The sequence below is a fragment of the Erpetoichthys calabaricus genome, chromosome 8, assembly GCF_900747795.2.
Source record: "Erpetoichthys calabaricus chromosome 8, fErpCal1.3, whole genome shotgun sequence".
NCBI lineage: Eukaryota > Metazoa > Chordata > Cladistia > Polypteriformes > Polypteridae > Erpetoichthys > Erpetoichthys calabaricus.
In genome coordinates this window covers 145092667-145112791 of record NC_041401.2, presented here as the reverse complement: position 1 = coordinate 145112791, position 20125 = coordinate 145092667, and the positions used below count along the sequence as shown (strand labels likewise).

At 42.3% G+C, this 20125-nt stretch overlaps 1 protein-coding gene across 1 annotated transcript in view; it reads right to left on the bottom strand.

Annotated features, from left to right (window-relative positions):
• LOC114656143 (anion exchange protein 3) overlaps positions 1–19888 on the bottom strand; it is a 313389-nt gene extending 293501 nt beyond the window's left edge. The window contains 1 exon segment of the mRNA XM_028807571.2: positions 19673–19888. The gene's annotated coding sequence lies outside the window, so the exon portion shown is untranslated.
• Positions 19889–20125: the final 237 nt, after the last annotated feature.

Below are 20125 nucleotides of genomic sequence, written 5' to 3'. Positions count from 1 at the left end.
CAACCCCTGCGATGGAAGAGGGATTACTGTATATATATATATATATATATATATATATATATATATATATATATATATATATTAGTGCTGAGCAACAATTCAACAATTAAAATTTTTAATCGCGATTAATCGCAGATAATCAGACAATCACAACAATCACATTTTAACACTTTAAACAAATGAGGTCAGCAGAAACATTTTCTTTTATCAGGGAGTAGCATAAACAGTCTATGTTCAGTAGCAACTCTTTGAAGGCTAATATTCTTTGGAAAAAACTCAGTTTTCTGAAAAGCGCACAAAGCAATGGTTTCACACAGGCCTGTTGTGGCTGCTGTCGGTGACTGTCTGCAGTTTGCGGCAGCAGCAGCTGCGCAAGGGGCGGTTCGATGGCCAGCAGGAATGCATGGTGGGCTGGCTGCCTGTCTGTCTTTGTGAGACAGGTGCACGGGGTTGGCAGTTGCAGTGAGACACAATATGGTTTGTACCTCCTGTCATCATAAGTGTCTGTCCTCCCAGACGAACATTGCCATAGGTGCATCAACTACACGAATGTGTTCAGCACCACAATCAGCTGGGGACCGATCAGCTGATGCCAGTAACTCACTTTCGTTTTCGAACTACACCTCCAGATCACTTGCATCCAAATCTGAGTCAGACAAGTCAGGGTCCAATTCAGCGATAATACGAAAAAAGTCATCCATGGACTATTTTGCTTTGAGCATTCACTTTGGTATCTCTCCACATGCAATTTTAGAATCTGTTTGCTCTTTGCTACTCATGCACGTGCAGGGAATCAAGGTCAAATCAACAAAGCTAACTTTCCTTCTAGCAAAAGCGTATCGAAAAGCACTGTAACAAGAAGATCATTGATCTCTATCGATCGCTAGCGAGACTGAGGCTTTCAAAATAATAAAAATAATAATAACAAAAACTGTGTTAATGCACAATAAAATAATTGTCAGCGTTAATTAATTAATGCATTAACGTGATAATAACGTGTTAACTTGCCCAGCCCTGAAATTTATATATATATATATATATATATATATACAGTAATCCCTCACCTATCGCGGGGGTTACGTTCCAGAGCCCCCCGCGATAGGTGAAAATCCGCGAAGTAGCGACCTATATTTATTTTATTATTTATACATATTTTAAGGCTTTATAAACCCTTCCCACACTCTTATAAACCTTTCTTATAAACCTTTCTCACTCTCTTGTTAACCTTTCCCACACTCTTATAAACACTTCCTATGCTCTTAAACACTTTCTACATTCTTAAACACCTCAGACCAACACTGCACACTGCACGCAGCGATCAGACGTCAATGTGTCTGCACTCTCTTTGTGAAGGGGGGCAGCTGAACTCACGCTGAGCAGAAATGGACTTTGTGCTGCTTCTGCCAAAATGCCTGCTTGTCGCTCTGCGCGAGGAGTGTGTGTGGGTGTGTGAGAGCTGAACGCACCTTCGCTCAAACCCCCCCTCCCCGGAAGCGCAGTATGCTCCTGCCACTTCGCATTGTCAAGGGGGTGGGGAGCTGAATGAACGCTAAGGAGAAGTGGACTTTGTGCTGGCTTTGTGCTGGTTGTCGCTCTGCATGTCAATAATTTAAAAGCCTGTACTGTACATCACCAATTTTCCTGTCTCACTGTCTTGTCTTGCGTGAAGTTAAAATGTTTTATAATAGTGAGATGTTACTCATATCCTTAGCCCGACATCCACATATCATATGTGTTAACAAAGTGTGTTTTATAAGTTTACATGTGTTTAAAGCATGTGGGATGGGTATTTTAAGGCTTAAACTAAAAAAATGTTTATTTATATGGTCTTTCTATATCGCGGATTTTCTCCTGTTGCTGATGGGTCTGGAACATAACTTCCGCGATAGGCGGGCAATCACTTGTATTTAAAAACCCGCGAAGTCGTGAATCCGCGAAAAGTGAACCGCGAAGTAGCGAGGGATTACTGTATATATAAAAGACCTGCCTAATATTGTGTAGGTCTTCCTCAAATCTGCAAAACATCAGGGCATGGACTCCACAAGACCTCTGATGTTGTCCTGTTGTATGCCGCACCAAGATATGTGTAGTAGATCCTTTAAGTCCTGTAAACAGCGAGGTGAAGCCTCCATGGATTGGGATTGTTTTTCCAGCACATCCCACTGATGCTTAATTGGATTAAGACCTGGGAAATCTGAAGACCAATTCAACACCTCAAACTCTTTGTCATGTTTCTGAAACCATTCCTGAGAAATTTTTGCAGTGTCACAGGGTGCATTATCCTGCTGAAAGGGGCCACTGTCATTTGGGAATTCCATTGTTGTGAAGGAGTGTACATGGTACGTGTCAAAGTAACATCCACATGAATGCCAGGACCCAAGATTTTCCAGCAGAACCTGAGATAGGCTCCAACAGACCCCTGCGACTCTGTTCAGGATACAGCAGGTTAGAAAATGACTGACTGACATTGCCCAGAGTGTTACACTGCCTTTGCCGGCTTGCTTTCTTCCCATAGTGTATCCTACTGTCATCTTTTCCCCCGGTAAATGATGCACATTCACCTGGCCATCCACATGATTTAAAAGTTAACATGATTCACAATGCCACCTTCTTCCATTGCTCTATAGTTCAGTTATGATGCTCACAAACCCACTGTAAGTGCTTTTCGCAGTGAACAGGTGTCAGCATGGGCACTCTGACCAGTCTGTGTTTACAAGCAAGCTACAATGCACTCTGACCCTTTTCTCTCATGACCATCATTAAGTTTTACAGCATTTTCTGGTATAGTAGATCTTCTGTGATATCAGACCAGACTGGCAAGGCCTTATTCCCCACAGGCATCAATGAGCCTGGATCGCCGGTTCACTGGTTATTCTTCCCTGGACCACTTTTGATAGGTACTAACCACTGCATACTGAGAACACCTCACAAGACCTGCCATTTTAGAGAATCTCTGTCCCAGTCATCTAGCTATCACAATCTGGTCCTTGTCAAAGATGCCCAGATCCTTATGCTTGCCAATTTTTCCTGCTTCCAACACATCACCTTCAAGAATTAACTGTTCACTTTCTACCTTACATATCCCACCCTTTGACATGTGCTATTGTAGTGAGACAATCAATATTATTTACTTCACCCATCAAGGATTTTATTGTTGTGGCTGATAGGTATATATATACATATATATATATTTTTTTGTAGCAGTAGAGGCGTTTATCGACCTCTTGAAACCTCAGGTACCACTCCAAACACCAGGTAAAAGTACTATTATTATTTATTAAATAATAATAACGTGCACAAAGCATCCTCCACTCCACACTATTCATACAGTAAACAAACCAATCACTAATCACAATACTCTCTCCTCCGCTCCCAGACACTTAGCCACCCTACCTCCCAGCTCAGCTCAGTTTCTGGGCTTTCCCAGAGTCCTTTTATACTCCCTGACCCGGAGGTGTTCCTGCCCAACAGTCCACAAGTCCTTATTACTTCCGGGTCAGGGTAAAAGTCCTTTTCTTCAACCTGGAAGTATGTCATTTCTCCTGTTCACGTGACCAGGACGTACTTCCAGGTTATAGGGCACATACGAGTCCACGAGCCTCCCTACAGCGACTCCAGGTGGTCCCCAAGGTATCCAGCAGGGCTGTGTTTAAAAACTACAAAGTCCATGAAGCCCTGCTGGAATTCGGGGCACGTCCATACTGTCGGGAGAGCTCCTCCTGGAGGCCTGGGGGTGAGGGCCAGAAACTCTTGCCGGCCATCCATCACAATATATAGTCATGTGAGTGGGAAACAGCTTAAAGGCTTCGGTGATAGTAATTCCCTGCCAAGACAAGAGATGGCACTGTACAATAATATTCTCTTTTCTCCACTCTCTGCAGAGAGGAAGAGTGATACCTTTCCACCTCTGACATCACCTACGGGTGAGGTACTTGTCCGAGGAACACTCATTTCTTGTTCACTTACACACGTCTTTTTCTTTCAAGCTCTTTCAACAATATGGGGTTGGCCACAAAGTACCCCAAAACTCTAGCGTTTCATCTTTAGAGGATTATAGCAGGCATCTACGATAACTCAACCCCAGGATGTAACATGTTTATTCAGGCTTTGGCTTCCAAAATCCAGGCACTGAAGGTCCAATCGGGAGAGCAACAGACCCAGCTCGCCAAGGTGGAGGAACGTAGCTGAGATCATGTTGCCTTTCAGCAGGACATCCAGACGGGACCATCCCAGTTTTGGTTGCAACTCCACCCCAATGACGACACTGCGACCTATCTGTTGGTGTTTGAAGGAACTGTGAGCTGTCATCACTGGCAGCATGTGGATAGTGCATACTTACTGATGCCTTTCTTGAGAGGGCAGGCACAGTGGGCCTATTACGACCTCAACAAGCAGGCGATCAGGGATTACAACCAACTACAGACCAAGGTGATGCTGCACTACAGAATTAATCCAGAAAAGCAAGCAAGAGTGTGCCACGAATGGGTATTTGACCCGGAGAGGCCTTTCCATTCACAGAATTATGAATTGTGGGGCAGAGTTGGCGAATGGCTAAAGCCAGAAATGAACTCATCAAAAACTATCACAGAAATGGTCACAAGTTACCTTCTGGTGAACACCTTCCCCGACTACCTCACCCGGCCATTCCAGTGACACGAACACAAAAGTCTTGACTCATTGATAGCTGTCCTCATCCACTGAATGACACAAGTCCCTTCAGGGACGTATCACCAATCTGGAGCCCACTTGTTGCAATATGAAACCGGTGGTATACCCAAAGGAAAGGCACACAAATCACCCCCGTTGCTTCAAGTGCAGGGAGCTGGGACATACCATCCCCAACTGCCCCACTTTGGCAAGCCTATAGACTGTAGTTTGGCACGAGGAGAGAGGTACTTTTTTTTTGCTGATCCTCTGTCTTTTCACCATGATGAACTGGTGGTGGTGGTAAATGGGCACAAAGTTTCTGTACTCATGGATTCCGGCAGCATCATTTCCATTGTTGCATGCTGATACAGTATATGCTTCTGCAACAGTGTGAACCATGAATGACCAGTCTAACCTGTATTCACTGGGAAACTCAATAGTACAGGTCTGACCTGTGTATCATTACTTATAAGGGTGTCATGCAGAAAATCCCGGGCAGCTGTTATGCATAGCCCTCTCTATCCAGTGAATCTTGGATGGGACTGGTTAGAAATTAAAGGTGGAAAAGCACCCTCAACCTCTGTGAAAACACTGGGCCTGGTGATAGCTCTAATGTATCTACGGAGATGGATGGTGAGGCATCATGGGACATTGTGATGCCCCTTGAGGTAACCACAGATCCCTTCTCAACTTTACATTTTCAATTTATCGGGAGGTACTACAAGTCTCCATGGCTGGAGTTATTGTACAGACATTAACCCTAAGGTGTTTTGGATATATTTATAGAAGGCTGGGAAGAGGCAGTCCTTTCCACTAACATATTGGAATATATTGTGCAGTTACACTATAGATTTGAAAAGATTAGGCCTATTTTAAAGGAAAACACTGCACTTTCAATCAGCCCAGGCTTATTATTATGACCATGGCACTAGGCTTCATGAATTCCATCCCAAAGACTGTGTCAAGGTCTTCATTTCCACTTCTCATTCCAAATTATTAGCCCATTGGCAGGGCCCATATGAAATTAAGGAGAAGAAAGGCTTGTCCGACTATTTGGTTAAACAACCAAACTGGCAACCAGCCAAGCGACTTTACCACATACTGTAAATACTGTATGTTGAAGCTGCGGAAGGAAAGGGAACCTGATCAATACCCCGCTCAACCTTGCTCCTTCTTTGTACACAATAACCTTAATTTTGATCTAAATTTGTCATCCCAACAATGATGAGACCTTAAGGAAGCTATCTTGTCCGTTCTGGAAATTGTTAATGAATGACCCGGAAGAACTTCCCTGATTGCACACGATATTGTCACTGAGCCAGGGGTTGTTGTCCGAGAATGCCCATATCACTGGAAGCCAAATCAGCAGAAGTTGAGCTTGAGATAAGACACATGTTGGATCTTGGTGTAATAGAGAAGAGTTTTAGTTCCTGGTCCAGCCCCATTGATCCCAAAACCAGATATAAGTTTTGATGCCCATCCAATAGCATGAGTGGATGAACTCCTCTAGCGGCTTGGGAAGACTCAGTACATGACCACTCTTGACATGACAAAGAGTCCACAATGTACCAAAGTTGAAGCCATTATGAAATGGCCCTGTCCAAAAACAAAGAGGCAGGTGCATGCCTTCTTAGGATTGGTGGGGTACTATCACAGGTTTGTCCCCACTTCTCAGAGAAGGTGGCACATATAATGAATTTAATAAAGAAACATACTCCTACTATGGTGACATTGGATGAGAAAAGAGAAGCTGCAATCAGTGACTTGAAATAGCCCTCACAGCAGCACCTATTTTAATAACTCCTACTTTCTCTTTGCCTTTTATTTTACAAACTGATGCTTCAGACACAGGTCTAGGAACAGTGCTGAGCCAAAGCATCAATGGTGTTGAACACCCCATAATGTACCTAAGAAAAAACTGCTGGATCGGGAAACCAGGTATGCAGCGGTGGAGACAGACGTCCTCACAATCTACAGTGCATCCAGAAAGTATTCACAGCGCATCACTTTTTCCACCTTTTGTTATGTTACAGCCTTATTCCAAAATGGATTAAATTCATTTTTTTCCTCAGAATTCTGCACACAACACCCCATAATGACAACGTGAAAAAAGTTTACTTGAGGTTTTTGCAAATTTATTAAAAATAAAAAAACGGAGAAATCACATGTATATAAGTACTCACAGCCTTTGCTCAATACTTTGTTGATGCACCTTTGGCAGCAATTACAGCCTCAAGTCTTGTTGAATATGATGCCACAAGCTTGGCACGCCTATCCTTGGCCAGTTTCGCCCATTCCTCTTTGCAGCACCTCTCAAGCTCCATCAGGTTGGATGGGATGCATCGGTGCAAAGCCATTTTAAGATCTCTCCAGAGATCTTCAATCGGATTCAAGTCTGGGCTCTGGCTGGGCCACTCAAGGACATTCACAGAGTTGTCCTGAAGCCACTCCTTTGATATCTTGGCTGTGTGCTTAGGGTCGTTGTCCTGCTGAAAGATGAACCGTTACCCCAGTATGAGGTCAAGAGCGCTCTGGAGCAGGTTTTCATCCAGGATGTCTCTGTACATTGCTGCAGTCATCTTTCCCTTTATCCTGACAAGTTTCCCAGTTCTTGCCGCTGAAAAACATCCCCACAGCATGATGCTGCCACCACCATGCTTCACTGTAGGGATGGTGCCAGGTTTCCTCCAAACATGACACCTGGCATTCACACCAAAGAGTTCAATCTTTGTCTCATCAGACCAGAGAATTTTCTTTCTCATGGTCTGAGAGTCCTTCAGGTGGCTTTTGGCAAACTCCAGATGAGCTGCCATGTGCCTTTTACTAAGGAGTGGCTTCCGTCTGGCCACTGTACCATACAGGCCTGATTGGTGGATTGCTGCAGAGATGGTTGTCCTTCTGGAAGGTTCTCCTCTCTCCACAGAGGGCCTCTGGAGCTCTGACAGAGTGACCATCGGGTTCTTGGTCACCTCCCTGACTAAGGCCCTTCTCCCCCGATCGCTCAGTTTAGATGGCCGGCCAGCTCTAGAAAGAGTCCTGGTGGTTTTGAACTTCTTCCACTTACGGATGATGGAGGCCACTGTGCTCATTGGGACCTTCAAAGCAGCAAAAATTTTTCTGTAACCTTCCCCAGATATGTGCCTCGAGACAATCCTGTCTCGGAGGTCTACAGACAATTCCTTTGACTTCATGCTTGGTTTGTGCTCTGACATGAACTGTCAACTGTGGGACCTTATATAGACAGGTGTGTGCCGTTCCAAATCATGTCCAGTCAACTGAATTTACCACAGGTGGACTCCAATTAAGCTGCAGAAACATCTCAAGGATGATCAGGGGATACAGGATGCACCTGAGCTCAATTTCAAGCTTCACAGCAAAAGCTGTGAATACTTATGTACATGTGATTTCTCAATTTTTTTATTTTTAATAAATTTGCAAAAACCTCAAGTAAACTTTTTTCACGTTGTCATTATGGGGTGTTGTGTGTAGAATTCTGAGGAAAAAAATGAATTTAATCCATTTTGGAATAAGGCTGTAACATAACAAAATGTGGAAAAAGTGATGCGCTGTGAGTACTTTCCGGATGCCTTGTATTAGGCTATTAACTAGCTGGGATAACAGTTCACTCCAGTGACAGAACATGCACCCACCCTTACAACTGATGGCACTTGTGAGGGATGGCCGGCCATTCATCCCGGCCAATACCCCCAGGCCGGTAGATGGAGCTCTCCTTGCAACGTGGAGATGCCCCGAATTCCAGCAGGGCATCATGGACTATGGAGTTTTAATACACAGCCCTGCTGGATAACGTCAGGGCCGCCAGGAGTCGCTGCAGGGAGGCTCAAGGACTTATACGTGCCCTATAACCCGGAAGCACGTCATAATCATATGACCAGAGGGAACGATGTGTTTCCGGGTTGAAAAGAAGGACTTTTTATCTGACCCGGAAGTGATAAGAAATCACATGGACTGTAAGATGGGAAACACTTCCGGGTCAGGGAATATAAAAGGACGATGGGAAATCCCAGATGTTGAGCTGAGCTGGGTGGAAGGGTGGCAACGCGTCTGGGAGTGGAGGATTGTGTAGATGGTTATTGGAATTATTATTTGAGTATTGTGGAGTGGAGGGTGCTTTGTGCACATTTATTATTATTATTATTATTATTAACAATAAAACATTATTTGGACTTTTATCTGGTGTCTGACGTCTAGTCTGAGGGTTCAAGGGTTCACGGAGACCTTAATCTGTCACACACTACACAAAAAGTCAAACCCTCGCATTACCAGATGGTTACTGGACCTGCAGCCTTATCAGTTCAAGGCTGAGGACAACTAATTTTTTGTGCATTTACACATATTTTCTTCATTGTCTCCACTGATGCACTGTCTCATGACCATGACCTCACGGCTTATGTTGCCTAATCCAATGGATCTGGGTTGGTGGCATGGAGGAAGAGGAACTGTTTTTGATTGGTGGCACACTACTGTCAAGTGCATGTGAGTTAGAAACAGTTTAAAGGCTTGGGTGGTGGTAATTCTCTTCCGAGACAGGAGATAGCACTGTATAATAATGTTCTCTTTTCTTCTCGTTCTGCAGAAAGGAAGAATTGACACCTTTCCACCTCTGATGTCACTTCTGGGATCTGTCCACCTGCACCCATTACTTCCTACCAGAATGCCTGAAAAGCCCTGGAAAAGCCCCCATTTTGGACAATGAGGACAACTCATTTTTGTGCATTTACACATATATGTTTTTCTTTCAAGCTTTTTCAGTTATACAGGATTGGTCGCAAGGTGCCCTAAAACTCTAACATTGTTGTTTCATCCATCCATCCATTTTCCAACCCGCTGAATCCGAACACAGGTTCATGGGGGTCTGCTGGAGCCAATCCCAGCCAACACAGGGCACAAGGCAGGAACCAATCCCGGGCAGGGTACCAACCCACCGCAGGACACACACAAACACACCCACACACCAAGCACACTAAGGCCAATTTAGAATTGCCAATGCACCTAACCTGCATGTCTTTGGAACGTGGGAGGAAACCGGAGCGCCCGGAGGAAACCCACGCAGACACGCAGGAAGCGAACCCGGGTCTCCTAACTGCGAGGCAGCAGCGCTACCACTGCGCCACCCCATTGTTGTTTCATTTATACGTATATACATGTATTAAAAAAACAAGAAATCAAAAGTGAAAACATCTGCAATAACATATCTTAGGAATCTTGGGATTTGTTTTAAAATGTTAAAGCATTTTTTTCACTAATGCATTACATTAGTGAGCTATAGAAGCCTTAATGGTACATTAGTAAAATAGAACAGTATCAAAGTTTCCACTGGGAATAATCCTATCCACTGAGAACATGTCTATTCCAAATGGCAAGAAACATACTAAAAAAAGAGTATATCCAGAGTGATTAAGCAAATAAGAACCTGAAGAAACAGTGTGAGTAATGGTGCAAGCAGAAGATGGAGAAAGACAGTGAGCAGGCACCCATTAGAAGGAAAGCATACACTTATACAGTCTTTCATCTTTGTCTGCAAAATTTTGCAGTGGGAAACACAGGGTGTCTAGTCTTATATAAAAAAAGGCCGCCACCACTAGAACTAGAATTCATAAGTAGATCTGTAGCTTCCATTTCACCAATCATTTTGTATTTGTAAACAAATCATTATTTGGATTGTATTAAGAATTTTAACCAGCCCTGGATTAAGCATACTTTAACTAAGAAAAATTATTACAGTAACATTAAAATACCACTACGAAACTATTATGAAGTTTCGTAAATATACCTTCTTCTTTTTGCAAATACAAACATTATTTCAGCAAAATTTCAACGTCTTTCTCATCCTTACTTTATGTTGGAATTAGTCGATTTCCATGTAATTTTTGAAATTGGTGGCCATGGAAATAAGTGATAGTTCTCATAATCAATAATCAATTGTTTATTTGAGTGTTACTTGATATGCAAATTAATTTTAATGGTCTTGTAATCATTCATTTTACTAAGTACACCAACTGTTAAAATTACCATGGCTGACCAGGTGAAGTATATAGGCCGAAACATTTGGCACAGATCAGGGGCAGCACCTAGGAAGGCCCTAAGAAACAAAAGAAAATGCCAAAGCAGAAGGTGTGCACTTTGCCCAGTATGTATATTGAATTCCATGAAAGGGCTATAGACACAAGTACGCAGGAAGATGAAAGACTGAAAGAAAAGGGAGACAGGGGAAGAAAATGTAATTCTTCCCCTACATGGTAAAGGACTGACAACACAGCAGACTCTAAGAATGCAGAAGTCTCCTGGACATTTGGGATCTTGGTTGTTTGGTATGGTTAGAAGAAGGTAGCATACAGGCCCAAGCTATAAGAGAACGGAGCAAGTTGCTCTTTGGTGGGATGACCTTTTAGGAATAATTGAAGGCCAGAAGCTGTTAGAAGGTGCTCCACTCTAATGGCATAGTTGTAAAAGTAAATTTACTCCCTGCCCAGAAAGAGATTTCAGGTCATGGCTGGAAGGGACACTGGGACAGGAATTTAAAGCCTACAGTCTGGATATGAAATGGGGCTGAACCCCAGAGGAAGAAAGAGGCCACATTATAGGAAAAGAGAGAGAGACACAGGTTGTGAATTTGATAGTATTTCAGTTAGGCGCCGCCATGAGTGGCAGCCTTTCCAGCAGCTCCGTGTAGGACTTTACCTTCTTTATCTTTCTACCTTTTTCTCTATCTCTCTGATCACTCCTACCACTTTCTTTTATGTGGACTTCCTGTGGACACTTTTTACTACTTGGACATGGATTTTTACACGCCGAGACTCGTCTATTCAGGTAGTCGAATTCTAGCACTGAGAACAAAGGCCCGTGCCGGTGTGGTTCCCTATTTACTTGACGAGGTAAGAAGGCCGTATCGTGGCAGCAGAGCCAGTGCTAAGCTAAAGGCTAAACGGCTAGCGAGGAAGTGGCGATACAAGCCTTCGGTGTCTTCTGTGATCCTGGGAAATATGAATTCACTACCAAATAAGATCGATGAACTGACTGCACTGGTGAAAAATGTCAGGAACTACAGAGAAAGCAGTTTGTTGTGTTTTTGTGAAACATGGCTAACAACTAGCATCCAAGATGCTAACGTGGAGCTACCTGGGTTTAGCACATTTAGAGCGGACAGAGATGCAAATACCTGCGGGAAGCGGAAAGGAGGAGGACTCGCTCTCTATGTGAACACAAGGTGGTGCAACCCTGGACACATAAATGTCAAAATCTCCACTTGCTGAAGGGACATCGAACTGTTGGCCGTAAGTCTGCGTCCCTATTACTTGCCCAGAGAGTTTGGACACGTCATTGCTGTTACTGTTTACATCCCTCCTCGCGCAGACGTGGAGATAGCGGGTGACATCATTCACTCCGCTGTTGCTAAACTACAAACACAGTACCCCGAGGCGCTTGTGCTAATCTCTGGAGATTTTAACCATGTGATGCTGACCAAAACATTACCTGCTTTCTCCCAGTATGTGGATTGTAACACCCGGGGAAATAGGATTATTGACCTTTGTATGCAAACATTAAGGATGCATACAGCACCACCCCGCTGCCTGCGCTTAGGAAAGCAGATCATAACCTGGTTCTGCTTCAGCCTCACTACAAACCAAGAGTGTGGGAGCTACCTATAACCACACGCTCATTCAGGAAGGCAGAGGCAGAGCACGCTCTGAGAGACTGCTTTGGGACTACGGACTGGGATATCCTGCAGGGGTCACATAGTGAGAACATTGAGGAGGTTGTTGACTGCACTACTGACTACATCAACTTCTGTATGGACATTGTAGTTCCAGTAAGAACAGTACGGTGCTATGCTAACAACAAGCCATGGATTACAAGTGACATCAAGGGCCTTTTGAACCAGAAGAAAAGGGCTTTTAAAGGTGGTGATCAGCATGAGCTCAAGCGCGTGCTGAAGGAACTCCCGAGTCCAGCTCAGGGCGGCGAAGGAGCAGTACAGGAGAAAACTGGAGCAAAAGTTGGAGAATAACAGCATGAAGGAAGTGTCAGATGGAATGAAGATCATCACTGGCTGCAGCTCGAAGCAGGGTGCCTCCATCGAGAGAGACAGGGAGAAAGCAAACCTGATGAACAACTTTTTTAGCACGTTTGACCAACCTAACCCACTCTCATTCTCACCTCAGAGTACTGCATCCTCCGCCCATCCTTCTGCTGATACCAGCATAGGAGAGAGTTTTCCCCCACCCACAATTACAGCAGCCCAGGTAAGCAGAGAGCTGAGGAGACTTTGTGCCAGCAAAGCAGTGGGTCCAGATGGAGTATCGCCACGACTGTTGAAGGCATGTGTGTTGGAGCTGGGGAGTCCTCTACAGCACATCTTCAACCTGAGCCTGGAACAGGAGAGAGTCCCAAGGCTTTTGAAAACATCTTGCATCACCCCAGTCCCAAAGGTATCACGTCCTAGTGAGCTGAATGATTTCAGGCCTGTCGCCCTGACGTCACATGTGATGAAGACCATGGAGCGGCTGCTGCTTCACCACCTGAGGCCACAGGTCCACCATGCCCTCGACCCTTTGCAGTTCACATACCAGGAGAAGGTGGGAGCGGAGGATGCCATCATCTACATGCTACACCGATCCCTCTCCCACTTGGACAGAGGCAGTGGTGCAGTAAGAATTATGTTTCTGGACTTCTCTAGTGCATTCAACACCATCCATCCTTTGCTCCTTAGGGACAAGTTGACAGAGATGAGAGTAGATTCATACCTGGTGGCATGGATAGTGAACTATCTTACAGACAGACCTCAGTATGTGCATCTCGGGAACTGCATGTCTGACATTGTGGTCAGCAGCACAGGAGCGCCGCAGTGCTTTCTCCGGTTCTGTTCAGCCTATATACATCGGACTTCCAATACAACTCGGAGTCCTGCCACGTGCAAAAGTTCGCTGACGACACTGCTATCGTGGGTTGCATTGGGAGTGGGCATGAGAAGGAGTATAGGAACCTAATCAAGGACTTTGTTAAATGGTGTGACTCAAACCAGCTACAACTGAACATCTGCAAAACCAAGGAGCTGGTGGTGGATTTTAGGAGGCCCAGGCCCCTCACGGACCCCGTGATTATCAGAGGTGACTGTGTGCAGGGGGTACAGACCTATAAATACCTGGGAGTGCAGCTGGATGAAAAACTGGACTGGACTGCCAATACTGATGCTCTGTGCAAGAGAGGACAGAACCTACTATACTTCCTTAGGAGGCTGGCGTCCTTCAACGTCTGCAATAAGATGCTGCAGATGTTCTATCAAATGGTTGTGGCGAGCGCCCTCTTCTACGCGGTGGTGTGCTGGGGAGGCAGCATAAAGAAGAGGGACGCCTCACGCCTGGACAAACTGGTGAGGAAGGCAGGCTCTATTGTAGGCATGGAGCTGGACAGTTTAACATCTTTGGCGGAGCGACGGGCACTGAACAGGCTCCTGTCAATCATGGAGAATCCACTGAACAGTATCATCTCCAGACAGAGGAGCAGCTTCAGCGACAGACTGTCACTGTCCTGCTCCACAGACAGACTGAGGAGAACGTTCCTTCCCCATATTATGTGACTCTTTAGTTCCACCCTGGGGGGGGGGAGTTAAATGGTATCTATCTATCTATCTATCTATCTATCTATCTATCTATCTATCTATCTATCTATCTATCTATCTATCACAATATTTGGAAATCTAGCATAGCTTCCAAAACATGAAATAAATGGTAGTTACACATTTCTCAGAAAATTGTAATTAGAAATGTTCGCTGAACATAGTTTTTTACTATTGCTTACTATATAGTAGTCTCACACATGTCAACCAGTCTATATTCTTTTTATTCCACAAGGACCTAGAACACATTTTGGCACCATTAGATGCAAAGCTAGAACCAATCAAGAGTCACTTAGGAGAAAACAGCAACTCAATGATTCAAAAAAGGCTTAGTAGGAACCTAACTGTAACCTAGGAGAAGGGTCTGAAATGAAAAAGCCTTAATGAAGAGCCCTGGGGGAGGGTGTGGGGGTTCACATTGTCACCTAATGAGAACACAGCCCCACAGTGAGTGAAAATACAGAACAAACAAAGCAACCAAAAACAATTCATAATAACAAGAAAAAAACATAAATACACATTTGGGTACAAAAATAGAGAAAACAAAAATTATCATAGTGAGTGATATTCCGAAAAAGATAAAAAAATTATTTTGTCCTCACACCTCATTTTGTAAGAGAATATGGTAACTGTAAAAGTTTTTCATGGATACATATTCTACTGTATGTGCTAGCCCCACTAACTAATCTAACAATGTAAAGTCTGTCTAGGATTACAGGAAGCAATACAACATCAAACAAATTGTATTCTCACAAAATAATCAAAAGCAGTGTGAACAAGCCCTTAAACAGATGACAAAACTGATCAATTCTATAACCAATCAAATGCTCGAAGAAGTAATACCACCTACAACAACATGTATGTTTTTGGGCTGTGAAAGACAACTAGAGTGCATATTCCACACAGACGGTTTGCCTAGGAATCAAATGCAGATCTCTGGATCTGTGTGATTGCAGCACTAACTAATGTGCCACCATGCACCACAAGAAATGTCATCTGATTCATGTCAAATTAATGCACAGTTGAATAATAAGTTTCAGTTGTACTCAATTTAAAAAAATAATGTAGTTGAGTGAGGTTTCATATTGTGCAAACATGCTGTATTCATAAAGGACAAATGTCTAATATCAAATAAAAAATAACTAAACCTGCACAGTTAGCACTTCAGAGGTTTACTATTTAATTGGACATCTGCCTGCTCCTAGAATAAATAATGAATAATCAGATTCCAAAATAATTACAGCTGTGACACAAGACCAAATAAATGGTCATTTCAGGAGGGTGGGACTGGACCATGTGTCGGCCTGGAGGGTTGCCCACTGGGATCCCAAGCTGTTTTGTTGTGTGGTGGGCATGACAATGCACTGTACCAGTGCATGCTCTCCAAACTGACCTGACCTGACATTGAAAAGCATTGGTGAATTTACAAATGCGTTTATCTTAAAACAGAGAAACATTCTGTGCAACTTCAACTATAAATTAGTTTACTTTTCCAATTTTACCTTAAGAGCTGATGCTTCAGTTTGCATATTTTGAATACTTTTTCTTTATGTCGTCAGACGCTCCTGACCACAAAACAGTGAAACACCTGCAGTTATGTGCACTTTTTTCATTTTGTCCCTGCTATTACTTATATAACTCTGAGGTTAACCATTTCTTTCATCTAAATTGCACATTAATATGCCTCTTTTTTGAAACTGTTGAAACTACAGTACACTGTAGTTTTTACTTTATTTACTGGTTGTGTTACTCATTTATCAATTATTTGTATTTTCTATTTGTTTCCTTTTTCATTCTATAATTGTAAATGCAATCATTTGTTCTTTATTGCTTTTTTAATGTAACTGTCCACATTCATGTATTTTGTTTATAATTTTGTATATCATGCTTATATTTTTATGTATGTACCTTTATTGTTTTCTCAATATTGATTTACCTTTCTTCTTTGCAACATTTCATTATATTTTAATTGGATTATTTTATATATATAAAATATATATAAAAATAATATTTTCTTTCTCTATTTAAGCATGGAAACTATCACAAGATTATCTCCTGGTGAGCATCTATCTACCTCAACATTGAAATTTAGACTGATTATGGAACTGTCCTATGTGGCTTTTTAATTTCCATCTGCCTCTCCCTTAATTTATGAGTTTCCACAGTTCCTGTTTTTCAGGACCATTTAATTGCTACTACTTCACTATATGATACCTTAACTTAGAAGCCTAGCTCTACTGAAGATTTTACAATTTAACCCTATTCTGTTCCTTTATAACCTATTTTGCAGTTTTATACTAGATCTGTGCTTGACGTTTTACTGTAGATACTTTCACTACTTACTGTTACATTCTGTGCAAAAATTATGGTGTCTCTTATTTTGAAATGCAATACAAAAGCTGACCTGGATTTGTAAAACTGCTTTTGAAGCTGTTTAAAATCTATGAAGTATACTTCAGAGATCTCCCTAGTGTCTGTCAATGTTGGATTTTTATTTTACTGTTCATTCTTACAGAGAGACAGGTAAGAGATGAAACTCTCTTACATATATGTTTTGTATATTGTATTCTTGTTAGCCTTACTAAGCATCTTGAGAAGGTGATATAGTTTAAATGCAGCTATACAAAATAAAAATGAAAAGATCAAAGACTGAAATGAATCGCACAACTGCACAGCATATGCACAGAATTATCAGGGTGGACACTGTGTTGTTATGTTGTGTAATTTCTCATATTTCTCACAAGAACACTGAACTAAATTTGATGCTTCGTATAGTGTTCCTTGTTGTAGCCATACGTTCTGAATTGGAAAAATGATGAGAAAGCATCTTAGTCTCACTCATTCAGAAAAGACTGTGGGAACTAATATATGTGCATGTGTGTGCCTGCAGATTGGCATCTATAATGGTTAAACTTGATCTTGCCAGCTGGAGCAGTTAGCATTGGAGAAGGAATGCTTGTGAATCTGATATGCTCTCCAATTAAATCATTTTCTGATATCATCTATTTATCTTTATATAAGTAATGAATGTTTGCAAGTATGTATGGTTTATGGAGCGCCCTATAAAAATGTAGTGCATGTACTGCATTGCTAAAAAGAAGGTTAACTTGTGGTTTATGTAAACACTGATGCATAATAAAATATAAACATTTTAATAGGTTATGGGCAGTTGTGATTTTAACTTATCATTGCAAATATTCTGTAATAAGTTTTTCAATTAATTTGGGTTTTACTGTATACACAGAACAATGCTCAAAGAGCAATTTTTAGAATGAATGTAACATTCAAACATTTTCTCTGTCTCTATTAGTGTTTTCCTCATTCAAAACTATAAACTGAGAACGCAAACCACTGCTATTTTTGTTGTATACAATATACAAACTGTGGTTATTTGATTATAAATAATTCCTTTTCACACAAAAGTCACCTTTTAAAACCAAAAATCTGCAAGACACACTGAATGGTGCAAGTTAGCACTAAAAAATTATTGGTTATGGAAGTACAGCATGTGAAGAAAACACACTTAAAAACACTCAAATATCCAAAACACCACATAATAATTTTTTACACTACAAATCAATTGAAAAGATATCTAAAAATAGCATTTGGATTAGCATAAATTCAAAACTCATTAGCCTGGGGGCATAAAATGTTACTTTTTTTTTGTTTTGTTTCATTCACTTCCGTTGAATGTCTACATAGATTATTCTAAGTCACATTCGGATTCAGCGGGTTGGAAAATGGATGGATGGATGGATGGACATTCACTCTCACACAAAGTGAGTGTTAGAAAATCATCACGGAGTACACAGAGAAAAAATTAAATCTGTTTTTACCAACATATATTTACCAACATGTATAGGAAGATACAATGGCATGTAAAGCACAATTCAAACAAAACTTAGTAGTCCCCCTGAATAAGCAGAGGTCTTCATATTTACAGTGACAATTACATTAGAAGAGTCTGAAAAACAAACTTTTGCACCTTTCCCAGAAAGTGAAGAGAGTGAGATTGGAATGTAAAGTGGAGCAGACAAGCATAGGCAAGTAATTCATGAAAATTTGAATGTTTTTGATGAGAACAAGCCATTCAGCTCAACAAAGATCTTCAACCCTATCTGCTTTTCGATCCTATCTACAGATTTTTTTTTTTTTTTTTTTTTTTGCTTTTTCTAAAAAGATTTGGATTGCTGTGGAGCAAAGTGATAAAAATCCACTCATCTATGAAGACCTCAAAGAACACAACGTCCTTTCAACAACTTACATAAATGTTTTATTTAAATCTGCTTGTTTATTAATGCATGCCAGTCACAACAATGCTTCCAAACACTATGATCAGACACCATCTTCCAAAAAATGTATATGGGAAATCCAGCTAAAATGATTATCCGGTCATTCACAGTTCCATTTAGGGAGACTTATTATTGCGTAGTAATATTTTTAAAAATTATAGATTCCTGGACAGCAGGCAGGTGATTCAGTAATTTAATACAAATAGGACTGTAATCAAAATGTCTCTGCATGTGTAAACTGGTTTAATTTATTACACGGTGCGACAGGTATAGTTACGGTTTTATTCTCTTAAGGGCGCTAGTAACAACTACATAAATCTCTGACTTACAATACACGTATTAACACGTTAGTTGGGACAAATGTCCAGGAACTGCGAGCGTAGGGAGCGAGGTGCAACGATATTCTCTCAAATTACTCATAAACCTAATATTATTTAATTACTATTTTTGTCACAACATGTAGCATTTGTTTATGAAAATCGACTACCTGCCTTTAGTTGAGCAGGGTACGATTAAAAAATTCTGCGTTAAAAGATTGGAAGAAAGGAAAATAGAAGGAGATGCACATGCACTGCGCACACAAGTCGCTAGATACGCGTGTTATGCGCATCTGAAGACCCCTACATATTTAATGCAGTCTGCAACCCCTAACCTAGTTTTCCGTCTTTTTTTAACTTAAACGAGACTGAGTTGCGAGGTCAAAGCGCGAGGTACAAGTGTCACTCCCGTTACTCCAAAATCATCTTACCAACTGGGAGAAAGAACGATTGTCTCTTTTCTTCCGCGGCATCCTTAGTTCACCTAAAAGCTATACTAAGCCGAACACTACCCTGCGTCGCCCCCGCCTGCAAACAAATCTGCACCTGTTTGCCATTCTAAACGCATTCTTGCTGCACACGCCGGTGTCTGGAACTCCTCAACATAATATAAGAAGCGCAATATGAAATGATAATAAGCGTTACTAAGTCGCTTTCCTTCCTTCCTTCCTTCCCTCCTTCCTTCACAGGGTTATCGCTGGTCTGTTTCTAAAATCCCCACAAGCATCAGTGCGAGGGTAAGGAGAGGTTTAGCTCTAGCAGTGTCTCGCTTCGCCTACCTGTGACTTTGCAATGCTGTCCCTTCGGTACGTGTCGGGGTGCGACCGTCCAGTCAGAGAGCGCAGCAGCAGCAGCAGTGTTGGCACTCGGGATGCTCCATAGCGAGAGAGGCTCGCCGCCTTCCAGCAGCTGCTGTGCCCGTGCCGCCGGCTCTGGTCATGTGATCTCGAGCATCACTCGCCTCATCTCCGCTACTGTTGAGTCACACAGACTAGAACTGAACAGTGAGGGGCAGCGGCTCGGCGAGCTGGCGGCAAGTGCCAGCGTACTGCGTCGTATGTGGGGAAGCACATCTGCGCTGACAGGACGGGGACGGCATGCACGCTTCATATGTGAGAACCGATCCCAGACATTATTGCGTTTTTCCCTTTTCTCTCCGCCAGAGATCACGCCCTGACGCACATGCTTTAGAACACATCCATCGGCTCTTTTTAGTCATGCTACATCGGCCT